This window comes from Salmo salar, chromosome 08 (genome assembly GCF_965601325.2).
Source record: "Salmo salar chromosome 08, fSalSal1, whole genome shotgun sequence".
Taxonomy (NCBI): domain Eukaryota; kingdom Metazoa; phylum Chordata; class Actinopteri; order Salmoniformes; family Salmonidae; genus Salmo; species Salmo salar.
Window position 1 is genome coordinate 25878019 of NC_138298.1, and position 10344 is coordinate 25888362.

Consider the following 10344-nt stretch of genomic DNA (forward strand, 5'->3'; position numbering starts at 1 on the left):
ACATCTAGACGTTCCGCTAGCGGAACACCTGCTCCAATATCCAATGATGGGCGTGGCGCGAAATACAAATTCCTCTAAAATCCGAAAACTTCAATTTTTCAAACATATGACTATTTTACAGCATTTTAAAGACAAGACTCTCGTTAATCTAACCACACTGTCCGATTTCAAAAAGGCTTTACAGCGAAAGCAAAACATTAGATTATGTCAGCAGAGTACCCAGCCAGAAATAATCAGACACCCATTTTTCAAGCTAGCATATAATGTCACAAAAAACAAAACCACAGCTAAATGCAGCACTAACCTTTGATGATCTTCATCAGATGACAACCCTAGGACATTATGTTATACAATGCATGCATGTTTTGTTCAATCAAGTTCATATTTATATCAAAAACCAGCTTTTTTACATTAGCATGTGACGTTCAGAACTAGCAAACATCCGGTGAATTTACTAAATTACTCACGATAAACGTTCACAAAAAACATAACAATTATTTTAAGAATTATAGATACAGAACTCCTCTATGCACTCGATATGTCCGATTTTAAAATAGCTTTTCGGTGAAAGCACATTTTGCAATATTCTCAGTCGATAGCCCAGCCATCACGGCTAGCCATTTAGACACCGACCAAGTTTAGCCCTGATCAAACTCCGATTTACTATTACAAAAGTTTGATTACCTTTGTTGTCTTCGTCAGAATGCACTCCCAGGACTGCTACTTCAATAACAAATGTTGGTTTGGTCCAAAATAATCCATCGTTATATCCAAATAGCGGCGTTTTGTTCGTGCGTTCCAGACACTATCCGAATGGTAAATCAGGGTCGTGAGCATGGCGCAATTCGTGACAAAAGATTTCTAAATATTCCATTACCGTACTTCGAAGCATGTGAACCGCTGTTTAAAATCCATTTTTATGCCATTTTTCTCGTAAAAAAGCGATAATATTCTGACCGGGAATCTCCATTTAGCTAAACAGAGGAAAGAAAACAAAGCTTTCGGTCGACACGGGCACGAGCCTGAGTCTCACAGTACTGTAACCAGCCACTACCCAAACACGCTACTTTGTTTCAGCCAGAGCCTGCAAAGCCACGATTCAGCATTTTGCCGCCTTCTGAGAGTCCATGTGAGCCGTAGAAAGTGTCACGTAAGAGCAGAGATCCCCTGTAATTGATAGAGATAATCAACAAGGCCAAGAAATGGTCAGACAGGGTACTTCCTGTACAGAATCTTCTCAGGTTTTGGCCTGCCAAATGAGTTCTGTTATACTCACAGACACCATTCAAACAGTTTTAGAAACTTTGGAGTGTTTTCTATCCAAAGCTAATAATTATATGCATATTCTAGTTTCTGGGCAGGAGTACTAATCAGATTAAATCGGGTACGTTTTTTATCCGTCCGTGAAAATACTGCCCCCTAGCCATAACAGGTTAACAGGTTGCTGTCAGGATCGACATCCAGCCGGAACGCCGATGTGTCGTCCAGTTGCAATACGGGAGTTAGTGCTATTGCTTTTGACTGACAAGTAAACAGCGTACCTCCCTCGCCATCTAGGTCTAGGGAGGACGGAAGAGGCCCAATCACGGGAACAACTAGTTCAAAATCATGGAAGGCATAATCGATCAATGTTCCTAGCTGAGTGTGCCGAGGAATGGAGATATCCGCTTGAGTCAGATTTTGTACCAGGAGGTAAGTGGATCTAGCGGTTAGTTCCAACAGTGGGTTGCCATTGATAGTTAGCCCCAAGTCGAATAGTTTTGGAGAGGGTTGGAAGAATGCAGTGGTGCCTTCCATCCGGTATCCGGGCGCCAGGTTCAGTCTTACAGAAACCTCTGTGGTTCTTGCCGGTATCAACATGGCGGACTCAGTTATCGCCTTGCAAGCTTCAGAAATAGTCTGCCCGGAAGCCATTCGCACCGGGTCGAAAGACAAGGCATGTTGGTTTGGCTGCGCCAAAGACCAAAGAACTTGGTGTATGGTATCAAGTTTAACACCCAATCTTATCAAAATGTCCGCTCCCACATAGACTGTATGTGGGAGGTCCGCGACAACCAGTAGGTAGTGGGATACTTCCTTGGTTCCAATGCGGATCGATAGCGCACACACCCCTATTGCGGTGAGTGTTGTCTGGGGAGTCGTTCCCAGTGGAAATCTAAACGTTTTCGGCACAAGGGGATGGCAGTTAGCCGTTTTCGAAATTTCGTTGAACATTTCCAAACTGATTGCGGATTTTTCGGACCAGATGGCCAGCCTGGTATCCTCAGCCATAGTGCCGTTTAGGCACACGCCCCCTATCAGAGGAGGGCGGTAAGTGTCGGCTGGTGAATCACCCAAGCCGCACAAGAAAACCTCATGTTCGGTTAAGTTCCGAGTCGAACTCACATTGTCATTTGCCACAAATGGCGGGCTCATGGCCAAGTTCACCGGGTTTGCGTCAGATGCTGACGTCGGACCCACGTCGTTGCACAATGTATGGCAGGTAGCCTTGGAAGAATGCGGCGAAGTCAACGGAGTTGGCATAGGTATTTGTGACCAGATTTGATTGGTTTTCCAATCCATTAGTGGTACCAAACGGTCAATTAAATCACTCCCAATCAGCATCCGTTCGATTTCGATGCTAGTCACATACACGGGGTGTATCAGTGACACGCTTTCGAAGTTGAGTTTAAGTAGGAGACGTTTGGTTAGGGGCGAGGTAGCTTGAGTGAAACCTCGAAGATGAGCCTGAGTCTCACAGTACTGTAACCAGCCACTACCCAAACGCGCTACTTTTTTTCAGCCAGAGCCTGCAAAGCCACGATTCAGCTTTTTACCGCCTTCTGAGACCCTATGGCAGCCGTAGGAAGTGTCACGGGACAGCTAAGATCCTCACTCTTCAATAAACAGAGACAAGAAGAACGACACCTTGTCAGACAGGCCACTTCCTGCATGAAACCTTGTAAGTTTTTTGCCTGCCAAATGAGTTCTGTTATACTCACAGACACCATTCAAACAGTTTTAGAAACTTTAGGGTGTTTTCTATCCATATGTAATAAGTATATGCATATTCTAGTTACTGGGTAGGAGTGGTAACCAGATTAAATCGGGTACGTTTTTTATCCGGCCGTGAAAATACTGCCCCCTATCCCAGACAGGTTAATGAAGTTGGGAGACATGTTTGACAGAAAAAGTTGTTTGAACGGTAATAGGTCTTCCATTCCTGTTTCAGTGAGCATGCCAAAGTAAGCTGAACGAAGCCGGTGATAGTAGTCTTGTGGATGTTCATTTCGAGCTTGTCTGATATTGTTAGCCAACGAACTATCGTGTTTGCGAGTCGCAGAACCACTGAATTCTATTTTCAAAACCGTGGCAAGTTTAGCATAGTCGTTTTGCACGTGTTGCTCTTGTAGACGGATGAACCTTGTCACGTGTCTGTTGGACGTTCGCTTCAAAAGATAGAGCCTGTCCGCATTCGTAGCGTTTGGGTAGCCATCCAAGGCGTCCTCTATGTCTGCTAAGAATGTCTCAGTGTCATTTAGCTTTCCCGGAACGGAGTCGAAGAGGCGGAAGTTTTTGACGATTTTGTCAAGGCAATCCCCGCCAAGTGCGCGGGGAGCATCTGCACTCTCCCGTGGAGAATTGTGGGCCGAGAGGCCAAGAGGAAAAGTCAAGCTGTGGTTGTGTTGGCGAGGAGGCCCCAATTCACTGTGGGCCGAATGGCCAAGAGAAAGAGGCTGAAATCTCCTGTCATCTACATTCCCTCGTTCTCTTAGCTCCGGATGTGAGCTAGGTTGCTTGGTTTGGTTGTCCCGCGATAGCGCGTGACTGTTCTGGAGTTCCTCCAGATGATACCTAAGGGTGGTGTTATGCTGCATCGCAGAGTCCACCTGGGAGTTGAGGGTGTTTATTTTCGACACGTAGGTGTCGCCCTTGCTTCGCTCGGCCTCATACTTATCTGTCATGGTTTGCAGGGAGAGGTCGCGAGTGTGGAGTGAGAGATCCAGTGATGCGATGTCCTCCTTTTGTTTAGAGGTCTCATTTTCCAACTTTCTCACCTGGTCTTTCTCATCCTTCATTAAATCAGCGACTTCAATGAGTTCTGCTGTTTTGTCCTCCAACTTGGTCATTGTGTTCATTAACTGATCGTCTTTGGTCTGCAGCTTTTGGAATAGAGCATTATTGCTTTGAGTGGTTTCATTCACAACCGCTTGCAGGGCATCAATTTGCTCGCCCCGTTTTCTAGCTAGCTCTTCCGATTCATCTAGTTTCGCGTGGACTTCATCGTATTTAGTTTTGGCTAAACCGAGTTGTTCTTTTAGAATACGGACTTGGTCAAGAGTTTGTTCGCGTTCTTTGTTATAAGTGTTAGACAGATCTTCCAATTTATCTGTTCTCACACACAGTTCCTCGGCTAGCAGTAGCTTATCTTTTTCGGCTTTCGATGCCAGCGCCCTGGTTCTCTCCACCTGTACCCTGAACTCCCCAGCTTCCTGCTCGTGCCTCTGCTGGGCACTGAGGTACTGGTGCACTGTCCATCTCTGCTGGTGGGCATAGTTGAGGGCTAAACTGGAGAGAACCTTCACAAGGCCTCCGCCTGATGGTCTATTTTGAAGAGCGTCTTTCGCAATGTCTGCATTTTTCTTGCTTATGGCATTGAAATCTAACATTTTCAGCCCCTCGGCATAGTTAGGATTTGCATCGTTGCTGAGGTCCGCGATCAATCTTTCCGTGGGTGAAGGTCCACTGATTAGAGGGGAAATGGGTGGAAACCCATCTGATGGATTGCTCATTATTATGATTGTCAGTTATTTCAATTTACGTAATGTTTGGGTTTTTCAGTTGGAGGCTGCAAACACGATTTAACTCAGTTTGTAAACGTCAATGAATCATCAAGACTGGGTCAGTAATGTGAGTTGGTTATTACTGAACTTGCCAAAACAGGTTTAATTGATTAAATCGATTTTAATGATAAATCTAACCTGTATAGGCTAGTTGGGAAATTTAATTTTAATTCACCTGAAAGAGTTGCTATCTCTAAGTTAACGTTGAGAAGTTTAACTATGTCTCATTGGTTAGAACACATTAGTTTGCGTATTATTACAATAACCAACCTGGACAGGTAGTGTAGCAATTTAATGTATATTAAATTGAACGAGACAATGATATCCAATCAGTTGAGACTGGTTAGATATCGTACAGCATAACCGGAATTATTTAGAAATAATTACTGGTGATTCTTCACCACCGGAGGTCACTGTTAACACAAGCTAAAATCGACAGGGTACCAGTGAAAATAGAATTTTACAATACTGTTAAAAAGTCTACCTAAACACCATTAAGCTGGTAAAACAGCTTTAATCTATTAATCAATTTGAATGATTAGTCAACCCCGTATAGGCTAAAGGAATTAGCTTTAATTAACCTGAAATAGTTGCTATATCTAAGTTAACGTGGAACAGTTTAACCATGTCTCATTGGTTATGGCACATTCGTGTGTGTATTATTCCCATAACCAACCTGGAAAGGTAGTGTATCAATTGAATGTATGTATAAAATTGAACAAGACAATGATATCTTATCAGTTAAGACTGGTTTGATATCCTACAGCGTAACCTGACTTATTTCACGAAAAATGACTGGCGATTCTTCGCCAGAGGTTACGGATAGCCCAAGCTGAGATCTCACAGGATTCCTGCCTAACGCGGGAATTCACTATGAACAAAGAGGAAAACAAAAATGGCTGCTCTCCTTTGTTAGCTTAGCATCTGGCGAAATGCTTAGCTTTCCTTGCGCGGGGTTTCCCCCTCGCCGCACAAGGGAAGTTCCCTCCAACAAGGGAACAGGTTTACTTGGTGATGTCTCACGTTCAACCCTTAACCTCTTCCCGTTACCAAACGCGAGAGGTAGAGAGATAATAACTTTGCTTCGGTCAAACGAATAGATCTACTCTAATTTCCGTAATGGCTGGCTCATATGTCCTCTGCTCTAGGAATTACTTATGACCGAGTCAGATCACTCCTGAAAGCGATCGACAGAAATAACACTACGTTAGGCCCAACTAGTATTATTTCTCAGAATGCCTACATCGGCTGGTACATATGTCCTAGCTCGTAACATTCAGTAGACCCCCCTTCACACTGGCTTTGGTCAGATATACAACAGGGGTCGTTCTCTTCCGACCAGTATCTGGGTGAAATGGAACGACACACACACTTCTCTCCCGCACTAGTCCTGCCTATAGCTATTAATGGAATGTATATATCTTGCTACACAATTGATATGGACTCACCCAACAGTGCGGCCTAGTCCTATCTTAGACTCCTCACAGGGGCACCATATGTCGTGACGTTGTATTAGTTAATGTGACGACTGTTGCTCATCGAATGATTAACGGTTTATAATTGCATGATTAAATGAATTAAGCAATGAATCAAGCAATTATTAACTCATTAACCTGGGGCACCATGGGAACATTATTTTGATTGAGTTTCTATTTCCCAAATTAACTCAAAGGATATCAGAATATCGATTTTACAACAGTCGCTAAATTAATCAACCTCTTGTCTCATGTCTGAACGTCGCATAATCCGGGAATCTGCACGAACCCGGGCTACACCAATGAGTTTACCACACCAATCTTAGTTGATTATTTATTTACTAGCAAGCTAAAATGATGATAAAAATACACATACACAAAACACAGTCTAGCTATTGATTAGGACTTAGTATAACGGGCCAACACACTATGGCACGTGTTACCCAAAATGGGGATTTAAAAGAGAGAGAAACAAAGAAAGTACACGAGAGAAATATACATTTGGGTTCATTTGTCAGCCATGCTTATTTAAACCTAGCCTTGCCCCGAACTGCCGCTCTTATGGGTCAGAATATAATGATGTAATTACGTGTTGGAGGTCACAGGTGGGAAGCTCCGCGTGGGTCGTTTAGGCTTCTCAATGACGCACTTCTCCGGCGCAACTCTCTGGTTGTCCTCACGATGTCAGTGTCCTTCTTGGCTTAGTGGTCTGATCCCTCGCCCTTGATCTGAAAGGGGTCTTCTGAGGACAGACAGCTCTGTAGCTCAGAGCTCACAGTTTAGGATTCGAACGGTGTAGATACCACGATTCAATGGAGAGTGGAGGCTGGGTGGTTCGGCTTGAATTCACCCGCTTAGACACAGCTACTCGTCCGTAGCTCGTGTAGAAAAAGATTTCTTTGTCTTCAACCTTGTGTTTCGTTTTGGGGTTCGTTGACTTTGTTAGACCTTCGCTGCAGCTTGGGGTCACTTAGTCTGATATGTTAATTCTTCACTCTCCTGTCTTATACCCTCGGGTCAGAAGTGGGCGTAACCACCTTTAGGGCAATTCTCTGGGCGTACCAAGTTAAGGGACAAGGCCTAGATTTGACTAAAATCCAATTTTAGACACTAACTTCACATTTCATCCTTACCAAAACATTCTCTTTGATTTGGATATTTTCCACACAACGTACAATGTATAAACATCAGGCATATACTGGGAAAACTCTTGAAGGTACAATCTTTTCATAATAACGTCATCTCTTAACCTTTAATAACAATACAAAAGTTACATACATTTTCATATTCCACCTCTCGTCATGACCACCATTGTGGCTGACGGAAACCATTGTTCCAAAGTCCCTTTATTGCATGTTTAATGTTCTGAGGCCAGTTCTCCATTGTGAGGACAAAGGAATTTCTCTGTGGCCTAAGGTTTATTATGGGCGTGAAGGGTCATAAAACCCCCACATCTTCAGACCCCTAGATCTCTCCTCCTCTGTTGGGGGTTTGGGAGATAATCTGTAGGGTGGTGGTCTCCTGTACCCTGACCTGATCAGGACAGTCATGACAATGTGCAAATAGTTAAAGTACAAAAGGGAAGATAAATATAAATGGGGCGGCAGGTAACCTAGTGGTTAGAGCGTTGGGCCAGTAAAAGTTGCTGGATCGAATCCCTGATCTGTCGTTCTGCCCCTGAATAAGGAAGTTAACCCACTCTTCTCTGGTAGGCTGTCATTGTAAATAAGAATTTGTTCTTAACTGACTTGCCTAGTTAAATAAAGGTTCAATTTAATAAGTACATAAATATGGGTTGTATTAACAATGATGTTTGTCACAATTCTTGCTGCTGTGATGGCACACTGTGGTATTTCACCCAATAGATATAGGAGTTTATGATTTTTATTTAATTTTGTAATTTTTTTGTGCGTCTGTGTAATCTGAGGGAAATATGTGTCTCTAATATGGTCATACATTTTGCAGAAGGTTAGGAAATGCAGCTCAGTTTCCACCTCATTTTGTGGGCAGTGTGCACAGTCTGTTGGATAAGGTCCTGAATGGTTAAGTGATGATTCCACCTAGTGGTTAAAGTGAGAGATGAACTCACCATAAAGGTGAAATATTGGTATTACAATCTTGACTATTAGCTCTTGCTCAATTCCTCCTCACATCCTCTCTCCTCCCCTCTTTCTCAAAACACATTGGAGAATACAATCCTAGGGGAGTGACCTTGAACCTCCTGTATTAGTGTTGAGTGTGTGTTACCTGAGTGCTGGTCTCCGGGTCCATTATTAGGAGCGGTGTCTGCTGTCTCTTCTCTCTTGGTGCTGGTCTCATCGTCTCTCAGGGTGTCTGCACTGACGTAGATATCCACAATCCTTTCCTCCATCTCACCTCTGTCAAACTTGACCTTCTTATTCATATCTGGTTCAGCATAGATGATCTTTGACATCTGCTATGGCATTGTATTGATTGTGACGGCTACTGTTCATTGAATGATTAACTGTTTATAATTACGTGATTAAATGAATCAGGTAATTATTAACTCAGTAACCTGGGGCATCATGGGAAAGTTTTGTTTTACCGAGTTTCTATTTCCCAAATTAACTCAAAGAATATCAGAATATCGATTTTACAACAGTCACTAATTAATACATTTCCTCTACAGTCTCATCCTGAACGTCGCATAATCTGGGAATCTGCACAAACCCCAGTCCCAATAAATAAGTCCGTACCGCACCAATTGAGTTGATTATTTATTTACTAACAAGCTAAAATGATAATAGAAGATACACATACACAAACACACAGTCTAGACTATTGATTAGAACGTAGTACAATGAAACATGTCCCTAGCGGGCCAACACAATATGACACGTTACACAAAATGGGGATTTAAAAAGAGAGAGAAAGTGAGAGAGCACGAGAGAAAAGCACACTTGGGTACATTTGTAAACTATGCTTAGTTTAGCCCTAACCTTACCCCGAACTGCCTCTCTTCTGGGTCAGAATATAATGATGTAATTACGTGTCAAAGGTCTCCGATGGGGGATCTCCTTGTGGACTGAGTTCCTCCTACTCTGATGGCAGCACTTCTTTGGTTACTGGGTGTAACTCTCTGATTGTCCACACGATGTCAGGGTCCTGTCTCTTAGTGGTCTGTTTCCTCACCCTTGTTCTGAAAGGGGTCTTCTGAGGATGGTCAGCCGTGGAGCTCAGGGCTCCAGCGTAGGAATGAAAGCAGTGTAGACACACGAATCCTTAGAGAGTGGTAACCAGGTGGTCTTGCTTGAATTCAAGACACAGCTACTCATCCGTAGCATAGATTTGTTAAAAGGTTCCTTTGTCTTCTTCAACCTCGTGTTGCTTTGTGGGGTTACAACAAATCGAACCTTGGCTGCAGCGCATGGTCACATAGTCTGTTATGTTAATTCTTTACTCGCATGTTTTATACCCTCGGGTCAGAAAGGGGCATTTCTGTCTTTTTGTCAAGTACTCTGGGCGTAACTAGTTATGAGGCAAGGTCTGGATTTAGACAACTAACTTCACATTTAATGTTTTCAAAAACATTCTATTTGATCTGAACATGTTCCACACAACGTACAGTATGCAAACTTCAGGTACATATTGTGACATCTCTTCAAGTTACAATGTTTTCGTTATAACGTCATCATTTAACTTTTAATAACATAACAAAAACAACATTGATTTCCATATTCCATCTATCGTCATTACCACCATTTTGGGTGACAAAACATATTGTCCCAAAGTCCCTAAATTGCATGTTACTGTTCTGAGGTAGGTTCTCCATAGGCCTAACATACATTCCATTCCTCCACAGTAAGAGGACAAAGGGATTTTCTCTGCTGCCTTAACCTCTCTAGGGTCGGCGGGACGAAATCGTCCCACCTACTCAACAGCCAGTTGAATCCCGTGGCGCGTTATTCAAATACCTTAGAAATGCTATTACTTCAATTTCTCAAACATATCACTATTTTACACCATTTCAAAGACAAGACTCTCGTTAATCTAACCACACTGTCCGATTTCAAAAAGGCTTTACA